Below are 21928 nucleotides of genomic sequence, written 5' to 3'. Positions count from 1 at the left end.
GTTTGTTTTAAATCTGTATAGCTTTTTTCAGTTTAGGGATCAGTGCCACAAGGACTCCAATCACCACCACAATGGGTTCTTACTGTTCATGCGTTGTTCTGACATTTTTCTGTGTTGTGTTGATTTTTGTTTAGTCTCTGTTTTTTCCTCAGTCCTGCCATTTCCAGCCAATGGTAAGATTTCCCACTTTCAGTCACCACTTCTGTCTGGCCGTATGACATGATTTGCCATAGTTTGAGGCTGAGACAGCACACCCATTGACTGTTTACACTGAACGACAACAGCTTTCCAAAACTGCAAGATCCAGTCTTATTAATGGCTTTTATTCAGTTTTGGGGAGTCAAGGTTCCATTCTGCTGTGATGAGCACTTAGGAAGAACTTAAAGTTTATTCGTTTATTAGACACATCACATTAAATCTTTAAAATATATAAAAAATTTGGTTAGTTTGCAATTAACTAATTTCTCAATGCAGTCTGTCTTTATTTGTATATTTCTTTGTGTGCGCTTATCTTGAACAAGATATGCCTTAGTGCTTCTATTCTTGAGAGCCAGTCTGGTGGGAAGATTATTAATAGATGTTAATAACCCTGTTGAGTGATGTAAAAATGCTTTATTTGGGTATGGATAATGGAAATATGGATAATGAGTGTACAGATAACAGCTCTTCTAATTGTTCAGTTTTGCCATCTGTCTGTACTTGTCCTTTAGCCTTTACCTTTACTTAGTGCTGCATTCGACACTATAGATCATGACATACTTATAGATCGATTACAAAGCTATACAGGTATTCAAGGGCAGGCTTTAAGATGGTTCAGATCATACCTGACTGATCGCTACCACTTTGTTTATTTAAACGGGGAGTCATCGCAGCTATCACCAGTAAAATATGGAGTGCCACAAGGATCTGTCCTAGGTCCTCTGCTATTTTCAATTTACATGTTACCCCTTGGTAATATTATTAGGAAATATGGGATTAGTTTCCATTGTTATGCTGATGATACTCAACTATATATCTCAACAAGACCAGATGAAACCTCTAACTTAGCAAAGTTAACAGAGTGTGTTAAAAACGTGAAAGACTGGATGACCAACAATTTTCTACTATTAAATTCAGATAAGACCGAGATATTACTTATTGGACCAAAAAACAGTACACAGAATCTCTTAAACTGCAACTTGCAACTAGACGGATGTACTGTTATTTCCTCTACAGTCAAAAATCTGGGTGTTATATTAGACAGCAACCTGTCTTTTGAAAATCATATTTCTCATGTTACAAAAACAGCATTCTTCCATCTTAGAAACATTGCTAAGCTACGGAACATGTTACCTGTCTCTGATGCAGAAAAGTTAGTCCATGCATTCATGACGTCTAGACTGGACTATTGTAATGCACTACTAGGTGGTTGTCCGGCTTCTTCAGTAAACAAGCTACAGGTAGTCCAAAATGCAGCTGCTAGAGTCCTTACCAGATCATATTACCCCAATTTTACGGTCTCTACACTGGCTACCTATTAGGTTCCATATCACTTACAAAATATTACTTATTACCTATAAGGCTCTTAATGGTTTAGCTCCTGCATACCTAACTAGTCTCCTACCGTGCTACAATCCTTCACGCTCCCTAAGGTCGCAAAACTCTGGACTTTTAGTAGTACCTAGGATAGCAAAGTCCACTAAAGGAGGGAGAGCCTTTTCACATTTGGCTCCCAAACTCTGGAATAGCCTTCCTGATAACATTCGGGGGTTCAGACACAATCTGTGTGTTTAAATCTAGATTAAAGACTCATCTCTTTAGCCAAGCATTCACATAATGTATCTCATAAAGTCTTACTTCATTTACATCTGATCACATACAGATCAACATTCTTCAGCTTGGGCTAAACGCATAAATTTTTTGCTTGGTTGGAACAGCAGCTACGCTAATTATTTCTCTATTTGTTTCTCTGTTTCTGCCGAGGAATTCCCATCCCGTGGTAACTAGGAATTATACAAGATTCAGTCTGGATTCAGAATACCTAATAAGAGATGATGCCAACCCCTCAGAGGACCGCCGATGATGGGGTCGCCAGATGAGCTCCAGAGACGGATCATCAATGAAAACATCGCCAACCTAGACGGCCATCGGCGCTACTCCACAGGAACCTGATGAGTTCTCTACAATCTGACATTGGTACAAACTGCTGGTTTCGTCTGGCCAGAGGAGAACTGGTCCCCTGACTGAGCCTGGTTTCTCCCAAGGTTTTTTTTCTCCATTTCTGTCACCTGTGGAGTTTTGGTTCCTTGCCGCTGTCGCCTCTGGCTTGCTTAGTTGGGGACACTTTCCAGCGATATCATATACTATTGTGATTTCCGGATTTCTAATTGATTGTTTACAATAATGCGTTACTTACACACTATTGTGCTGTTTAAATACTGTGCAGTGCTTTGACACAATCCGTATTGTTAAAAGCGCTATATAAATAAAGGTGACTTGACTTGACTTGACTTGACTTTTTTCTGAATGTGGCACTGAAGGCTAGTTGTCATACTATTTACTCCAGTTAATGTTTCCCAGAGTAGGTTAACTCGCAGCTTTAAACACTTTTATTCAAATCAACTATTACTATAGAGCTTTATATAATACAGATTGTGTCAAAGCAGCTTCAGAGTGATGGTTAGTGTTGGTTAAGTTCAGATAGAGCTGCACAATGAATCGTAACACAATAACAATGTTACCACCAAATTCTTGAAAGCAGCAGAGTGATACTGCACTGATGCTTAAGTTTAAGTGTTTTATGTGAAAAAAGGCCATTTAATTTGTTGAATGATTCCAGAAGGCAGTGGTTTCTGGTATTGGAGTGTTGGAGTTTTATTAAGCAAAATGTAAACAGAAAAACTATGATGAAACAATAAACGAATAAGCAAAATATGAAAGGTAACAATATATTTATATCTTATCAATATACAGTGCCTTGCAAAAGTATTCATACCCCTTCATCTTTTACATTTTGTTATGTTGCAGCCTTATGTTAAATTACTTTAAATTACTTTTTCCCCCATCAGTTTACACTCCATACACCATAATGACAAAGCAAAAACAGGTTTGGAACTGTGACGATGTCATGGATTGATCCGGAGACGTTGGATCCATTTGCAACAATTTATTTAAGACTGGCAGAGTAAACAGGCAGGGTTCAACAATAGCAGACTGGTATGGTGAAGGCAATCCGAGAGAGTAAACAAAAGTCCAGGCAATAGGTCGAGACAGGTGGCGATCAAAAGGGACAATCCGGGAAGCACGCAATGGTCGATAAAGGGCAGGCAGCAGAGTTTCACACACACAATAAACAGTCCAATTGGCAACAGGTAGGCAGTCCGAGAAAAGAACGCTCAGGATTGATAGCATGACTATACAAAACTTCGCAATGAAACACCGGCACCGCGATCCATAAATGGCAGACAGTGGGAAGTGAACCCGGGTGACCCGGAACCCGGAAGTGAGAGTCCCAGGCACGGGGAGATGGAAAATGTAGTGTCAAAAGTCCGGGGAGGGTTCCCGCTGGCGGCGGTTAGAGGGAGCCACAGAGACTGCACTTGTGACAGAGCCCCCCCCCACGCCAAGGTCAACCTCTTCCACGGGGAGCTGGTCGATCCGGGTGAGACGAGTGGAAGTCGGCAGTGAGAGTGGGATCCAGGATGTCGTCAGCTGGCGCCCAAGACCTTTCCTCTGGGCCAAACCCTTCCCAGTCAACCAGATATTGGAGACAACCTCACTGGCGTCGAGAGTCTAGGATGGCATTGACTCGATAGGCCTCGTCACCGTCGATTATCAAGGGGGGAGGTCTTTGCGGGGCGGTCTCGTCTAGGTCCTCCTCTCCTCCCGGATCACCAGCGGGCTTCAACAGAGAAACATGAAAGGTGGGTGAGATACGGTATTCAGCAGGTAACTCTAGTCTGAACGATACTGGGGTGATTTGCTTGACTATCTTAAAGGGACCCACGTACCTGGGGCTGAGCTTTTTGCAGGGTAGACGTAGACGAAGGTCCCGGGTCGAGAGCCAGACCCATTGCCCGGGTTCATAGGTGGGATTGAGACGTCTCCTGCGATCAGCCTGGATCTGGGTGCGACGAACCGCTCTTTGCAGGTGTACGTGAGCCTGGCTCCACGTTTCCTCGCTGCGCTGGAACCAGGAGTTGACCGCGGGTAGCTCGGAGGTTTCCCCGGACCAAGGGAACAAAGGAGGTTGATAGCCTAAGATGCATTGGATAGGTGTAAGGTTAGTGGCGGGTTTGCGTAAGGAGTTCTGGGCGTATTCAGCCCAGAGAAGGTAACGGCTCCAATCTTCCTGGTGGTCCTGACAGTATGAACGGAGAAATCAGGTCAACTCCTGGTTTAGCCTCTCGGCCTGGCCGTTTGACTGTGGGTGGTATCCCGAAGTAAGGCTGACGTTGACTCCGAGGAGACGGAAGAAGCTCGACCAAAGCCGGGAGGTGAACTGGGGTCCCCGATCGTACACAATGTCTTCTGGTAGTCCGTAAAATCTGAAGACTGAATTACACAGAGCCTCCGCGGCCTCCATGGCAGAGGATAGTTTGGGGAGAGGGATGAGACGGCAGCCTTTAGAGAAACTCTACTACTGTGAGTATGGCGGTATGACCGTTGGACGAAGGGAGGTCAGTAATGAAGTCCACTGCGATGTGGGACAAGGGACGCTGTGGTACGGGCAGAGGCTGTAGGAGACCCACTGGTAACTGACGAGGGGCCTTGGACGTGTTGCAGGCGGAACAGTTTTTGATGAAGTCGATGGTGTCTGAGCGCAGGGAGGGCCACCAGAAGCGGTTGTTGAGTAATTGAAGCGTGGCCTCGATACCTGGGTGACCAGAGCTTGGGGTAGTGTGAACTTCAGAAAGGACCCGGGAGCGTAGGTTGAGGGGGACATAAGTGAGGTTGTTAGGACAGTTGGCTGGAGTGGGGTCCTGGGTGTGGCCCTCCGAAATTTCAGTCATAATATCTTAGGAAACCGGGGCCACAACGACAGAGGTAGGCAGAATGGTTTCTGAAGTGACGGTAGACTGTTCGGGTTCGTAGATGCGAGAGAGAGCGTCCGCCTTGGTGTTTTGGGAGCCAGGGCAGTATGTCACTTGGAAATGGAACCGTGTGAAGAAGAGGGCCCATCTGACCTGACGGTGGTTGAGGACTTTAGCTGAGCGGAGGTACTCCAAGTTCTTGTGGTTCTTTTAGTACTGTAAAAGAGTGCTGGGCGCCCTCGAGCCAGTGCCGCCATTCCTCAAGGGCGAGCTTAATAGCCAGCAGCTCCCGGTTACCAACATCGTAGTTTCTTTCCGCCGGAGACAGTTTGTGAGAGAAATCACACAGGGAAACATTTTTTGGGGCTCACCATGTGGTTGTGAAAGCACCGCCCCTACGCCGGAGCTAGAGGCGTCGACCTCTACGACAAAAGGTTTGTCCGGGTCTGGGTGACGGAGGATGGGAGCTGTGGTGAACCGCTGTCGAAGGTCATTGAAGGCCAGGATGGCAGGTGAAGACCAAGTGAGACGGGGGTTGCCCTTCTTGACCATAGACGTGAACGGTGTGGCCACGGTGCTGAAGTTTCCAATGAAATGGTGGTAGAAGTTAGAAAACCCCAGAAACCGTTGAAGCTCTTTAACCCTTTAACATGTACGATCACACCCGTGTGATTTGTCTTGGCTGGTCCCTGGAGCATACGATCACACCAATGTGATTCGAACGTTCACTGCATCACGTGATCAACTGCTGAATTCAAATCGGTTTTGGCTCTTTGGCTGGCGCTGAGCCAGATCGGAGTGCTTGTCATATTATCACAACTATTCAGTGTTTTCAACAATATAAAGCTTATTTTAGGTTTCAGACATTTAAATACACATACGTACTAGCAAATCCATACATTTATAGTTTGTAAAATACACACTAATGTTTATGGAAGCGGCGATAATGATCCTTACAAATATATTCTGACAACATATTTTATTGATATCATATACAGATTATGTAGGTAAGTTTACTCTCTTCTTCTCCCAGCTCACCAGAGACTTACTTTAATGTCTTTCGGGAGGAGAGGATGAATTTGCGTGTTGTAAATCCCTCAGCTCGGATTCAGCGTGAACAAACATGGCGGCGCCCATCACCCGGTATAGATCAACTAACGCGGTCATTATAAAAGTGTTTCAACTTTTAAATACATTTACTTGCACATATTTCGAAATCGGAATATCAGAAATTTCATAATATAGTAAGCATGCTTGTGAATATTAATAATAAAAAAGGAAAAATTAAATAAAAGCGATCCATGTGTCTTACAGTGCTATTGTGGCTGTGGTGTGTCACATGACGCGTTGCCATGGTAACATTAAATCGAAACATTATAAAATAATGGTCGCCTAAAAAAAAACTCACTCTTTGGGGTCAGATAGAATATTTTAAAATAACGTGTGAAAGGGTTAAGGGTTGTGGGGCGTGGCCAATTACGAACGCCATTCACCTTTTTCTCATCCATGGTGACTCCTTCGGGGCTGATAATGTAGCCGAGGAAGGTGATTCTCTCTTGATGAAATTCACACTTCTCCTCTTTGGCATAGAGTTGATGTTTTATAAGGCGCTGGAGGACTGCCCTGACGTGTTGGACGTGTTCGGTGTAGGAGTTGGAATAGACAAGAATATCGTTCATATAGACAATCACCCAGCGATTCAGCATGTCCCGGAAGACGTCATTAATGAAGGCCTGAAAAAAGGGGGGACTGTTGGCTAGGCCGAAGGGCATGACCCGGTACTCATAGTGGCCTGAAGTGGTTGAGAAGGCTGTCTTCCACTCGTCCCCTTCTCGGATCCTGACGAGATTGTAGGCTGAACGTAGGTCCAACTTTGTGTAAATCTTGGCCGTTCGTAGCTGTTCTAAGGCTGGAGGGACAAGTGGAAGTGGGTAGCGGTACTTCACGGTAGAGCCCTGCACGGGACTGATTTCTTCATCCCGCTCCCGCCCGCGCCCGCCTAATTTCTGACCATTACCGCCCGCTCCCGCAATATGTATGTCCACTCCCGCCCGCACCCACAAAACTCGCACGATAATAGAAATGCATTGATTTTGCCTCTTCTCCTGTCCCGCAGGGGAAAAAAAAACGTATTTGCTGTTATTAAAGAGATTCATGTTTGTTTCTTTCCCTGGCCTGCATGTATTCTGACACACTGGCAGGGATAGTAGCCTGGGCTATCGGGGACATCTAAAACGCTTAGGCTACCGTACCGACTTCAAGTACTTTTTTTCACGTAATCGCCGTATGCAGCCAGAGGAGGGAGCGCCGCGCCACTCATTACAACACACAGACTAATTGTTTTGCCGTAGACAGGCCGTTAGAAGTACAGAACGGATTTGCATCGGGCGAGGGAAGAGGGAGGGCACTGCGGGGCAGCCCAAACAACGGGAAAATGGCGAGTGGACGGAAGAAAACTGGACAGGTTTTCCCGAAACCCCCTTTCGAAATCCCCCTGCAAAACAAGTTAAGCTGTCCAATGAATGGAGTTGCACTTTACCTTATTGGAATACCTCCGTATCCTGAAAACGAAGTAAGTGCAAGACTTTTTTCCTCACTAACGCAAAGCGCACTGAGCATCCCGATCCCGCAGTGCTTTTTTTAGCAAAGTTCAAACCGCCCACTCCCGCGAGATTTGCGTTGGGTCCCAATCCCAATGCAGCCATCTACTTCACGGTGATGTCATTGAGTGCGCGGTAGTCAATGCAAGGGCGTAGGCCTCCATCATTTTTCTTGATGAAGAAGAATCCCACCGAAGCCGGGGAGGTAGAGGGACAGATAAAACCCTTGGCTAGCTCCTCCTGGATGTAAGAGTTCATAGCCTCTGACTCGGGTTTAGACAGTGGGAAGACTGTCTAATACTTGATGGCTGCTCTGTCAATTCTTCGTCATCAGTTAGGAACCTAGGTGTGCTATTTGATTGCAATCTTTCCTTTGAAAGCCACATTTCTAGCATTTGCAAACACGCATTTTTCCATCTCAAAAATATTTCAAAATTATGACCTATGCTCACAATGTCAGAAACATTAATGACCTTTATGACTGATTATTGTAATGCTTTATTGGGTGGTTGTTCTGCACGCTTAATAAACAAACTCCAGCTGGTCCAAAATGCAGCAGCTAGAGTTCTTACTGAAACCAGAATGTATGAACATATTAGAAAATCTTGCTAATTACTTATAAAGCCCTCAATGGTTTAGCTCCTCAGTACTTGAGCTCTTATCACATTATAGTCCCTCACATCTGTTGCGTTCTCAAAACTCTGGCAATTTGATTTTCTTATTTGGTGCCCAAACTCAATCTACATAAAACTACAAAAAAGGGGTATGAGTACTTTCGCAAGGCACTGTATAATATTTAAAATTACCTGACATAAAACGCTAATACAGTTTAGTTAACATTGACCTTCATTATACAGTACATGTTCATCTGAATGTTCATCCAACAGCTATAGCAAAAATATGAAAATACTAGAATTTTAGTTGAAGAACAACAAAACTATACTTTAATATGAATTAGGTGTTTGAAACCAACATACAAAAACCATTGGCAGAGAAAAACATTTGTGTTAAAAAACCTTTTTGAGATATAAACAATTAGCACCAGTCTCCCATATAGATTATTAGACAAAAATAAAGCAATAATCTTCCCTGGAAATCCAGAGGTCTTGCGAGAGCACAATTTGAATTGTCTCTGCAAGACACTCTGGCATCGAGCAATGATGCAGGTTACTGCAATACGTAAGCAATTGTGGGAATCAATCAAATCGGTGTATCTGATGTAGGTGGGCCAGAGGCGAGCTAAGCTGATGATGACAGTGCTGCGACGTCCGAATCATATAGTAAACTTTGAAAGATCGCTGTCGCTACAGATGAACAACAAGTTGTTTGAAACAGCTTTGGCCGCTACAATGAACGAGTTAGACTTGGCTTTCCATATAAAAGAGGAACAGAAAACCGAAAACTCGAATCGTTCCTTTGCAAGAAGGACGTTTTTGCTGTTTTGCCGACTGGATACGGCAAGAGTTTAATCTATCAGTTCACTTACATATAATTAGCCGGAGAATAGTAGTGCATGTTTGGCGTGCTGTCCGGTGAAGGGCTCCGAGCTTGGGAGTGGCCCGAACCCAGAGTACGTTACCCCCCCAATAGGAGTAGCGAGAACTCGGAGTGATGAGATGGGGTGGTGGAGGTTTACTGATAAACCATCGAGTGAATTGAGGTGAGTCAGCTGTATTTAAACCTATGGCGCTGATTGACTTGTGATGTTTACGCTAAGCATCTGACGCGCTTCTCCCAAACTTTGTTAATGAAACATCATTTAGCTCTGCTGGTAGCTAAGCGTGTATTGTTGTGATTGGTCGTGGCGTTATCCAATTGCGTGCAGTTAGAGTTTCAAATGCATGCTTGGTGCCGCCCCTCGAGTTAGGCAGTTTTCATTGCTCGATCCCAGACCCTTAATCTTAATAGTCACAAAGCCATTGATTTTTGAAAAACTGTAGGGGATTGTTAGGCACAACACAGAGCTGTTCTAAAATCACTGTAAACTACATTATTATATATGTCTGGCAATTTACTCATAACAAATAATTAATTCTTCCACCAAGCAATGTAGTTCTTCAACAGAATGGTTGACAAGCAACACACATGCAGTGGCACAGTAATAATAATGTAAGGAGGTCACAGTTGAGTGTTGACTTTTTCAAAATCATTGGTGCTGTCTTAACATATGTTTCACCTCTGTGGCATTCCTTCTGGCCATTTAGACAGGGTGTGGTTGAAATATGCTTTGTGTGCAACATTGGTAATGCGACATTACTATTGTTTCTTGACAATATAACTGAACAATATGTGGATCTTTACTTTAAAGAGGTCAACACAAAGATTGTTTTGCAATGTTTTGTGTTAGATTGTATTTTATTTGATGTTTGTTTCTATATCAGTGTTGCTGAAAATGTATTATGTTTAAATTCTTCATGGTTGATCATACTTTTAGTGTAAAATACACAGTTAACAGTACTGACACAGTCAAACTTAGAGTTAAAACCTACTTCCTGTTTTACATTTCTATTTAGCACAGCCAGAAGGGTCAGACTCTGCAAACATTTAAAGGAAGTTTGCACCATTAGGCACTTTGCAGTTTACAATAGTGTGGGGATGCTGTTTAATACTCTACATGCAATCTATTTTGTAGTGTACATTTTTAGGAAAGGAAAGGAGGTGAAGTGAGGCCAAGTATGGTGACCAATACTAGGAATTTGTGCTCTGCATTTAACCCATCCAAGTACACACACCAGGCCCGGATTGGCTAATCGGGAGGACCGGGAGAATTCCCGGTGGGCCGGTCCGTTTTTTTGGCCGCGAGGGCCGGTGTCCCTAGCTGCCTGCACTCACAGCAGTCGCCAGGGGCGGACTGTCCATCGGGAGAATTTTTGGCCCGCTACCCTCCAATTTTTATTATTATTATTTAATATTGTTGTTGTTGTTTTTGTTGCCGGCCTAATGTACTAAAGTGGTTATTTCAGAATTAGCCATTCAATAATAAAACTCTAATAAATCATAAATCGGTTAGTCTTGACTGGCACGCGTTTCGTCTCGCGCGCGCTCCGCGCATCCGCGCGTCCGCCGTCCGCCAAATCGACGCGAGACTGAAGTAGAAGTGCCCAGGTGGAGCAGAGAGACAAATCTGTCCTGTTTAGGACCTAAAGCGCAGGTCTGTTACATCTGTAAACAGACTATTGTAGTTTTGTCTTTGTTTACTTAAGTATTGAACTGCTAACAAATGTTAATCTATAAAAAATATCGTTTTAAAACAGGTTTAGGGAGCTACCCTTATAAAAATTAACTGTGGTTTTACAAAACATGTTTACTATAGTTATACAATAATTATACAATATACAATGGTTTTGCTACACTATACTTTCACCATGGTATAAAATTATGATTATACTAATGGGAATCAATCCTAAAAAAAAAAAAAAAAAAACATGGTTACTATGTTTACCATAGGCTCAATAATATCATGGTTAATTTTCCTTAGGGCCAAACATGACCCATGATAATGCAAAACATGTTTAGTTTTAAGATTTTTTAATAAAGATATATTCAAGATGTAGCTAATTTTTGTTGTTTTAATTTTAACATTACGACAATAACACATGGTCCTAATGTAGTGGCCCTCTTTTTTCTGTTGCCCTTTTTTCTATCAAATGTTTTAGTACTAATCATAAATTATATATAATTTTGAAAGCTTAGAAGCTCAAGAACCATCCTGGTGGCTGTCTCCTCCCCCTTAGCAGCAATGTCAAGTGTCATTTTACAAAATCACAACTTTTTACAATCTTGACAAAAACATGTCTTTAAAAAGGTCTCAGTATTTCTGCAATAATCTGCTGATTGTCTTCTTTAAAAAAGACCAACCTTAGATCTGTACTGTATAGGTGGTTGTAAAGGTCGAGATGTGTTTATGAAAAAAGTGACAGATACAAGAAAATTTGTTTAAAAAGTAAACACACATGAGAGACAGAGAGATTAAAAGAGATTAAAAGGCAAATTGGAAGTTCAAGAGATAGCATTTAATTATTTTACCCAGTTGATTTCAACTTTTCTTTATGTGATGATGAAAAATATTGTTGTCCAGGGTTTCAAATTTTGGTGTGGGATGGCCTGGATAAGTGTGAGATTTCCCGGCCTGAAATTTTGTCTCAGTCCGCCCCTGGTTAACGTCAAGCTAGTTAGGAGCAGTGCAAAACAACGATGTCTGCAAATCACCGTTCATGTTTATGTATCAAACCTTTTCTTGTACTGTTGCTCTTCAGCAGCAGCAGCCTCTAGTCCAGTTTGCTGCTAAGAGTGAAGAGCCAGGCCCCGTAACATTAACAAGCACCAGTCATGAGCCCAACACACTAGAATGGGCAGGTAGGACAGTGCAATACTTGTTCTATTCTTTATTTGTGTTTAAGGACTGAACAATTTTGCACAGAATATATATTCAGATATTGCAGAAAAGGACATTGTGATGTTTAAAAGAATAGTGTTAGACATTTACCCTTTAATGTTCTCATTTATGAAAAATATTTGAACTTATAAAGCAGCTGTTTACTTGAAAAAGACATGATAGTGTCATTAGAAAGTTTAATACATTTTATTTTAATCTTTATTTTATACATATAGCTTAATATACATTTGTATTTATTTGATATTTTTTCATTTCAAGGTTTGGATATTTATGAGCACTAATTCTAACAGAAAATAGATACTGATACTGTTAAACATTATATTGTGTTAACTGTTCAAATAAATCTTCACTGTGAAGCAACACTTAGGCTACTGTATTTGCACTGAATTGGAAATGACGTCATTTTAATATAGTCAGTCGTGAACTAAAGTGGGCCGGTCTAAGGCTTGAAACTCCAGGGCTGAAAAGGAGTCCCACTCCGGCCCTGACACACACACAGTAGTGAACACACACACACACACACACACACACACCGTGAACACACACCATTGCTGGGGGGCAGTTGGGGGTTCGGTGCCTTGCTCAAGGCACTCACCTCAGTCGTGGTATTGAGGGTGCTGGTTATTCACCCATCCCTGCCAGACCTGAGACTCGAACCTGCAACCTTTGGGTTACAAGTCCGGCTCTCTAACCTTTAGGCCACGGCTGCCCCCCTTTTTATAGACATTTTTATCTTAACTAATTATAAGCTCTTGTCCCACAACTAAGATAAACTAAGCTTTTTATTAGACATTTTAATTAGTAGGAATTTGATTTGATTAGTAGGCAGACACATCCCACTTTGCATTGCATCAATTTAAAGATTTTTATTTTATTGTTGGTCCATCATTTTTGAGGTGGACCTGATCTTCCTCTTGAAGGGCTCCTGGAGCTGGGATTTTCACTGTCTTTTGCTTGCATATTGAATTTTGAGAATTCAGACTTTCTTCTAGCTGTTTTGAACATGTTGACTTTGAGATTTCCAGCTCAGTCTCTTGCTTGAGAAATGGTTGGTCTTCCCCTTCACTGTGGGTGTAACAGTTTACCACTGAATGAATCTGGAAAGCCCCACATTTTGCAGCCTATTAATTTTCAACAGCTGTTTTTTTCATTGTCACATAACATTATTAATTGCTACTATCAAGCATTTTATATTGGATATTTTGTCTTATGAAGGGTTATTAGTAATGCTCAGGGAAAGTTAACATCTTCAGTCAAATGTGTATTGTCATTTTTATAAACAATTTATATAGCTGTGTTTACTCAACAAATAAATTAATATCTCTGATTTCTTTCTAAAGTTGGCACTTTACATAATAGTCTTTGTTATCAATGTTTGTAATATTTATGTGGTATATATCTAACCTATTTCAGGTATTAAGGGCTGCTGCTGCCCATCCTCACCAAAAATTGTAACAATAAATATAAAGCCTGTAAGAAGTCTTAAGTCTGTATAGTCTTCAGTTGAGCATTTAAAATATCATAGAGGAACATGGAGTTACAGTTGAGGTCAAAAGTTTACATACACCTTGCAGAATCTGCAAAAGGTTAATTATTTTACCAAAATAAGAGGGATCATACAAAATGCATATTATTTTTTATTTAGTAGTTTGAGTAAGATATTTCACATAAAAGACATTTACATATAGTCCACAAGAGAAAGTAATAGTTGAATTTATAAAAATTACCCTGTTCAAAAGTTTACACACTTGATTATTAATAATGTGTTGTTTCCTGAATGATCCACAGCTGTAGTTTAGTAGTTGTTCATGAGTTCCTTGTTTGTCCTGAACAGTTAAACTGTCCGCTGTTCGTCAGAAAAATCCTTCAGGTCCCACAAATTGTTTGGTTTTTCAGAATTTTTGTGTATTTGAACTCTTTCCAACAAAGACTGTATGATTTTGATCCATCTTTTCACACTGAGGACAACTGAGGGACTCATATGCAACTATTACGGAAGGATCAAACTCTCACTGATGCTCCAGAAGGAAACACAATGCATTAAGCCAGGGGTGAAAACATTTTTGAATTTGGAGATCAGGGTAAATTTGACTTATTTTATCCTCTGGGAACCATGTAAGTATTTTCTGTAGCTTCTAAAGGGCAATACTAAATGAAAAAAAAACCATCTTCATTTTGTTCAAAAGTTTACACCCCTGGCTTTTAATGCATAATTTTCCCTTCTGGAGCGTGAGTGAGCATTTCAGTGGATCATTCAGGTAACAACACTGTATTAAGAATCAAGGGGGTGTAAACTTTTGAACGGGGTCATTTTTATAAATGTAACTGTTAAAAAGGCCTGCTGTATATGGACTTTTATTTTGAAGGTTTCTGGCGATCAGCCAGGGTGTGAATGCACCGTCAATGCAGCAATGTAAACCAGCTCCGCCTATTTCCAGCAGGTGGTAATGATTAGTGTTTGGTAGATATAGACCTGCATGGAATGGGTGAGAAAGGGGGACTTGATGCTTGCTTTGGTGTTATGTGCGTATAATGGATGAACGAAGTAAGTTAATTTATGCATCCTGCTTATGTTAATTGTGATCTGTTTGAACACATTCAGTTTGAAAGTATTTGCTTAAATATGCTTATAGAATTATCTCATGTGATTGTTGATTTATTGTTGGAAATTTGTTTGTTACCTTTCTTTGTGTAAATGCGAGTTTTTTATTTTAATTCCATTCATTATATGGTTGTTTCAGACCACATGCAAAGAAAATAAAAGGCAAAAAAAAAAAACTTGCATCTTCATGTCTCTGATCGGACATCTGTGGTGAACTGGTCCCCCACCGGCTACCCCACTGGGTTAAAACATCCAGTTTTCTTTATGGTACTTCGAGCCGGAGTTCAGAGTTTTCCACAGTTATGGAGATGCAGCCATCAGAGGATGTTCCTGTTGAGAGACCCAGGAGACAAACATCTCTAACAGCACATTTGCAGGATTATGATTTAACTGGTTATGATCTACATAGATCCTTATCACCACCTAGCTATTCCCATAAACCCTCTGGTGCTCTGTCACCCGAAGAGGATGTCAGAATAGACACCCCACATGTAGCACCCCAGCATGGTGATTATCACAGTCCGCAACAGTGGTATGTAGCAGATCGCTGGGATCAGCGTATGGAAGTCCTGCGGGAAGAGAATGCTGATTTAAAGAAACTCCAAGGAGACTTGATTACTACAGTTCAACAGCTAAAGGAGGAAAGAGATGATCTTAAGCAGGCCAACATCAAGTTTGCATCGCAGATGTCTCAACTTGAAGCAGAGGTGAAACAATTGTTAAGTTGGCAAAATCAACAGTTACAACCTCCACAGGCATCATCTACGCTTCCAGTGCCTTGCCAGTCAAAGGTCCGAGACCGTCCTAAACCGGTTCCAGCCCCAAGGAAGCCAAGATCAACTGAACCCACAGTAAATCCAAACGGTGATCAAGCCTCTCATAATGCATCGCAAGATAGTAGGTCAACAGAAAGTGTGGAGAGCTCCGAGTATTCAAGCAGTTGGGAAAGTTTGTCCTCTTCAGTTGATGGCCTGTCTCTGAGTTCATCCAGGCAGAGGAAAGCTAAGACTAGTCCAATAAATGATAAACGAATTCGTCAAAGAAGACATGGAGGAGATGATGCCAAGAAGGTGAGAAGTTATTTTCGATCGCCCTCTCCACCCCATTCTTCTAGACCACGGCACAACCTGCATTCTAGAAGTAAGAGAAGGCACCACCACTCTCCGAGCCCACCTGTTGACCAGGAAAGAGGATATCGTGGCCCTGCACCTACAATTCCTGACCTGATTCACCCAAATTCTAAAGAGTTTGCACGGCTTAAGATCGCTTTAGAAAACATTCTTCCAGCTGACGCTACAGAGCGCTTTAAATTTCATGTCCTGCTAGAACATCTCAGGCTTGAAGAGGCTCAGTTAATTGCTGAATCTTACAGCAGTTCACGTCATCCATATACTAACACTATGGATGCCCTCAATCAACAGTATGGCCAGCCACATCAGTTGGCATTGCAGCGCATAGTGGAATTGATGGATGGGCCCAGCATCAGAACTGGAGATATTAAAACTTTTCGAATGTATGCTCTAAGGGTGAGATCCTTGGTTGGAATCCTGAAGCAACTGGGTAAGCCTGGCATGGTGGAATTAAAATGTGGCTCACATGTGCCCAGACTTCTGAGTAAATTGCCACATGATCTGCGGAGCAGTTTCAGAAGGTTTATTTATCCTCTAGACGTAAAGATTCCTACCCTCAACTTTGCAGACTGGTTGGAATATGAAATCCAAGTTCAAGAAGATTCCACAAGGTATACAAGCCGTGCGGGCAGAGGATACTCAACCAGTTCGTTCAGGGAGATGTCAAGGAAGGTGAAATCCTACTACAAAGGGACAGAAGTCTTACTTGGCACAGAGAAATCCCCTTCATCACCATCATATTCCTCACCGGTTGCAGCTAAGACTACAAAGGGGAAAGCTTACTGCCCTTATTGTGATAACAACAAACACACTTTGAATAACTGTGTAAATTTCTCTCAACTCTCCAAATCTCAGAGGCAGAATTGGATCAAGGGGCACAACCGCTGCTGGCGCTGTGGACGGGGCCATAGATCATCAGAGTGTAACCTTAAGATGCGCTGCAAAACCTGTGATGGTCGTCACTTGCTTGTTTTACATGAGGTTAATGCATGGAACAAGGAGAAAGCAGTGGAAGAAGGGGATCCATGTGCTAGCCCTGTTATGGGTGAGGCTGCCAACGATGTGTTGTTCATTGACAAGCCTCCAGGAAGTCGTAAGGTACTGTTAAAGATATGCAAAGTCATTTTAAGGAATGGAGATCGATCGATGAATGCTTATGCCATTCTTGATGATGGCTCGGAAAGAACTATCTTGTTGAAGGCTGCAGCAAATCGGCTGAAACTAAAAGGTAAGGCAGAGGACTTGCCCCTACGCACAGTCAGACAAGAATTAAAGATCCTGCATGGGGCGGCTGTTTCCTTTCACCTTTCACCAGCCTGCCAGCCAAACAAGATGTATCGGATCAGTGGAGCCTTTACTGCATCAGAGTTGGGGCTTGGAGTGCACTGTCATCCAGTTAAGGATTTGTGGTAAAGGTACCATCATCTTAAAGGACTTCCCCTCCAAGAGATTGAAGCTGCTCATCCAGTTTTGCTCATAGGATCTGACTGCCCTCACTTAATCACCCCGGTTGAGCCAGTCCGTTTGGGGCCACCAGGGGGTCCTGCTGTGGTCAAAACTCTCCTTGGATGGACTTTGCAAGGACCAGTTCAAGCTCTCCAACATCTTCTTACAGAGCAACAATGTCTGTTCACCACAAGGTGGTCACCCTCTGCTACTTTGCATGAACAAGTTGAAAGACCCTGGCAAATGGATGTCCTTCCTTGGAGGGATGAGAAGATTAGTACCCGATCAGTACAAGACCAGCAGTCACTAAAACTACTGGAACAAAAAACTATCAGAGTTGAAGTTGATAAAATTCAGCAATATGCTACCCCACTGCTCAGAGTCGAAAATATGCCTCCTCTTTGTGCACCTAAAGCAGCAGTAATGCCTCAGTTAAGAAGCCTAGAGCGTCGTCTCATTAAGTCCCCTGATCAAGCAGCTATCTACTAGGCTGAGATTAAAAGACTAGAGCAGAAGATACTCAAGTGAGTTGGTATATTCCACACCATATGGTTGAACATAATGGAAAACATTGAGTGGTTTTCAATTGTTCATTCCAGTTCCAAGGGAACAACCTCAATGAATTGTTACTTCCAGGACCAACGCTGACTTCCTCATTACTGGCTGTGCTATTAAGATTCCGGGAACATTCTATTGCTATCAGTAGTGACATTAAGGGAATGTTCCACCAGATTAGACTCCTGCCTGAAGATCGCCCCCTTCTCAGTTTCTTATGGAGAGATTTAGATACAGAAGTGAAGCCCAGGGTCTATGAATGGCAAGTTCTTCCTTTTGTGACCACCAGTAGCCCATGTTGTGCTGTCTTTGCCATGCAGAAGCACATCTTGGAAAACGGTCAGCCTGGTGAAAAGGTACGTGATGCAGTATTGAAGGAATTTTATGTCGACAATTACCTGCAAAGTCTGCCTTCTGTAGAGGAAGCAAAGTTATTGGTAGATCAGCTGCAATGTGTATTAACAGAAGGAGGATTCAAACTCCGGCAATGGGCCAGTAATTCACCCACAGTTATTAGTCATTTGCCAGCAACATCCAGATCAGACAATGCTGAGCAATGGATCGCAAAGGGTAATTCTCTCACCCGTGAATCAGTGCTTAGACTACAGTGGAACTGTCAAACTGATACCTTGTTCTATAAGGTTCGTGCTGCGGAGTGCCGGGAGGTCACCATGCGTAACATCTATAAAGTACTTTCTAGCCAATATGACCCTCTTGGCTACATTATCCCATATACTACTCGTGCAAAGGTAATAGTGCAGCGATTAATCCTAAAGCGATTGATCCTAAATTACCCGAGGATTTAGTGAATGAGTGGAACAGATGGTCAAAGGAGCTCAATGACTTGCAACATATAGCTTTACCCAGATGCTATTGCAGTGCACCAAAGGATGACGTTTCAAGCCAGCGTGATATCCATATCTTTTGTGACTCATCCGAGTGTGCCTATGGGTCTGTCGCCTATCTCCGAACAGAAGATCATGCCAGTCATAGTAGCCAGGTCAAGAGTGGCTCCTAAGAAACGTTTGTCGATCCCTCGTCTAGAATTATGTGCAGCTCTGACAGGTGCCCAGCTGGCTAAGATCCTGCAGAACGAATTGACTTTGCCCATTCACCAAGTTTTTCTTTGGTCTGATTCTACCACAGTTTTAACCTGGATTAAATCTGAATCCTGTCGATTCAAAGTTTTCGTTGGTACACGAGTAACTGAGATCCAGGACCTTACCAGCTGCTGTGAATGGCGCTATGTCGATTCAGAGAGTAACCCTGCGGATGACATTACTCGAGGTAAAAGATTGGCAGAGCTAGGGCCACAAAGTCATTGGAATACAGGGCCATCATTCCTTCAGCTTCCATCAGATCAGTGGCCGGTTACACCTCCATCCTGTGCTATAGTTGGTGATGAACTAAGAAACTCTACATTTTGTGGTCTGTCTAATATTGTACATCGTTTGTCTATACCTGATCCAAGCAAATTTCTGACCTTTCAAGAGTTATTGACTGCCACTGTAGAATCTCTCCGGGAAAATGGAACCAGCATATCAGCTGTAGATTTCCAACAGGCTGAAATGGCTATCCTTAGTACAGCAGATTATCTTTTGTTTCAACCCACCACATGCCCCACATTATGGTGGGTGTTGGGAAAGGGAAATTCGCTCCCTGAAACAAGCTCTACAGGTGACTCTAGGAACTCACCCGATTCCAGAGGAAACTCTTCATACTGTGCTTATCGAGATTGAAGGAATCCTAAATTCTAAACCCTTGGGGTATACATCCTCTAATGCATCTGATCCAGATTCCATCACTCCAAATTTGCTCCTTATGGGGCGGCCTGATTCATCCCTTCCTCAAGTGATATACCCTCAAAGTGAATTATTGAGTCGACGTCGTTGGCGCCATAGCCAAGTTATAGCAGATCACTTTTGGAGGAGATTTATCAAGTTCTACTTACCTGGCCCCCAGATTCGTGGCAAGTGGCAGCGAGAGTCACCTGATATTAAGGTGGGAACAATCGTTATGATTGTGGACCCTCATTTCCCCAGGGCCCGATGGCCTATTGGCCAGGTATCTCAAGTATTCACAGGGGTGGACAACAGAATCAGAACTGTTGAAGTGAAAGTTAAAGATAAGTCTTATGTGTGACCTGTGGCAAAGGTCATACAGCTACCTTCAATTCCAGACTGAAATTTCGACTTTGGCCTTTTTATAATGTACAGATTTCCTCGTTCTTTAGAAATCTGGGGGCGGCTGTTAAAAAGGCCTGCTGTATATGGACTTTTATTTTGAAGGTTTCTGGCGATCAGCCAGGGTGTGAATGCACCGTCAATGCAGCAATGTAAACCAGCTCCGCCTATTTCCAGCAGGTGGTAATGATTAGTGTTTGGTAGATATAGACCTGCATGGAATGGGTGAGAAAGGGGGACTTGATGCTTGCTTTGGTGTTATGTGCGTATAATGGATGAACGAAGTAAGTTAATTTATGCATCCTGCTTATGTTAATTGTGATCTGTTTGAACACATTCAGTTTGAAAGTATTTGCTTAAATATGCTTATAGAATTATCTCATGTGATTGTTGTTTTATTGTTGGAAATTTGTTTGTTACCTTTCTTCAGGGGCGCCACTCACAATTTTGGGCCCTATGACAGAATATGAGGTTGGGCCCCCTCTACCACACCAAAGCAGATCTCTGGGGGCCCCTAAAGTGCGTGGGCCCTTAGAATTGTCCTAACTTTCCCCCCCTTAGCGGCGCCGCTGCCTTTCTTTGTGTAAATGCGAGTTGTTTATTTTAATTCCATTCATTATATGGTTGTTTCAGACCACATGCAAAGAAAATAAAAGGCATCAAAGAACTTTAAGTTGCATCTTCATGTCTCTGATCGGACGTCTGTGGTGAACTGGTCCCCCACCGGCTACCCCACTTAAAACATCCAGTTTTCTTTAGTAACTATTGTTTGCTCATGTCAGCTAAACTTATTTTGTGTGAAATATCTTATTCAGGTCAGTACTAAATAAAAAAATAACATGCATTTTTGTATGATCCCTCTTATTTTGGTAAAATAATTAACATTTTGCAGATTCTACATATAAGTTGCATGTAAACTTTTGATCTCAACTGTATGCAGTAATTAGTTCAATTAATAGAACTGATATAGAGAAATCATTTAATGTGAAACAAATCCAGTAGGTGGCAGTGTATCTGCGCTTCAATCAATCCGCTTAAATTCATCTCCCACACAGTTCAAAGCTTCATACATAGTTTTTGCTTTAGTAGTGGTAACCGATATTACCTCTTTGCAGTCGTTGAACTGAAGATTTTTATAGGCTACTGTAAACTGATCACTGACATATATTCATTTAGTAAATTGTGTGTGTGTGTGTGTGTGTGTGTGTGTGTGTGTGTGTGAATCGTATCCTATAGGATACAGCAATGTTTTGACAGAATATTATCTATTTTATCTCTTTTCTTTTGAATAAACTAGATGTTTAGTTCACTCTAAAATAATAATTAAGGTCACCTATAACTGCAACTAAAATTTTTGGTTAAAAAAAATCAGATTTATTTATTTAATTTAATTATAACATTAACTTAATATTGTGTGTAATTATTTTGTTTATTTAAATATATTTTAGTAACTTAATTAAACTGTCTTGATAAGTTTAGAAACTGTGCATAGTATTTCTAGTTCCCAGCATGCTTTGCATAGAACCGGATAAAGTTAAATGATGAAATTAAGTGGGTTTTTTCGCCAATCTTTTCTTTGTCTTCTTTTAATTGTTAGTACCAATAATCCCTCCATTTCTATACTCTCTAATTAAAATTACTGAAAATATGATGTCACAACTGATCAGTGTTGCAAGAATGATACTACTGTATATCATTATTATCAATCATTATTAGTCCAATAATGTTATTATTACTACTTTTTTTTTCTCTTGGAAAATGTTTGCACTACACATAAAAATTTGATCACCTGCTGATTTTGTACATTTACCCACTGACAAAGAAATGATCAGTCTATAATTTTAATGATAGGTTTATTTGAACAGTGAGAGACAGAATAACAACAACAAAAAATCCAGAAAAACACATTTCAAAAAAGTTATAAATTGATTTGCATTTTATTGAGTGAAATTAGTATTTGATCCCTTTGCAAAACATGACTAAGAACAACAATCACAGAGGTCA

Source organism: Garra rufa, chromosome 10 (assembly GCF_049309525.1).
Source record: "Garra rufa chromosome 10, GarRuf1.0, whole genome shotgun sequence".
Lineage (NCBI taxonomy): Eukaryota > Metazoa > Chordata > Actinopteri > Cypriniformes > Cyprinidae > Garra > Garra rufa.
The sequence above is the reverse complement of the archived record's forward strand: the minus strand, read 5'-3'. Positions refer to the sequence as shown.